This window comes from Sinocyclocheilus anshuiensis, unplaced genomic scaffold (assembly GCF_001515605.1).
Source record: "Sinocyclocheilus anshuiensis isolate Anshui unplaced genomic scaffold, SAMN03320099.WGS_v1.1 scaffold860, whole genome shotgun sequence".
Classification (NCBI taxonomy): Eukaryota; Metazoa; Chordata; class Actinopteri; order Cypriniformes; family Cyprinidae; genus Sinocyclocheilus; species Sinocyclocheilus anshuiensis.
This window is the reverse complement of record NW_015548288.1, coordinates 167,294-167,682: the sequence shown is the minus strand read 5'-3', so window position 1 is coordinate 167,682 and position 389 is coordinate 167,294.

Here is a 389-nt window from a genome sequence, read left to right as displayed (position 1 = left end):
AAGTGACAGTAAAGGCATTTATAATGTTACAAAAGATTTATATTTCAAATGAATGCTGTTCTTTTGAACTTCTTATTATTCATCAAAGAATCCTTAAAAGATGTATCACAGTTTCCACAAAACTATTAAGCAGCTGTTTTGAAAATACATTGATGATAAGAAATGTTTTTGAGCACCAACTGATTGTCAGCCTATTAGAATGATTTCTGAAGGATCATGTGACACTGAAGACGAGTCAAAATTCAACTTTGAATAAATCACATTTTCAAAATATAATAAACTAGGAAATACTTCTTTTAAATTGTAATAATTATTTGAAAAATATTACTGTTTTGTACTGTATCTTTGATTGACTTCTCTCAACCTCAAACTTTTAAACAGTAGTGTAT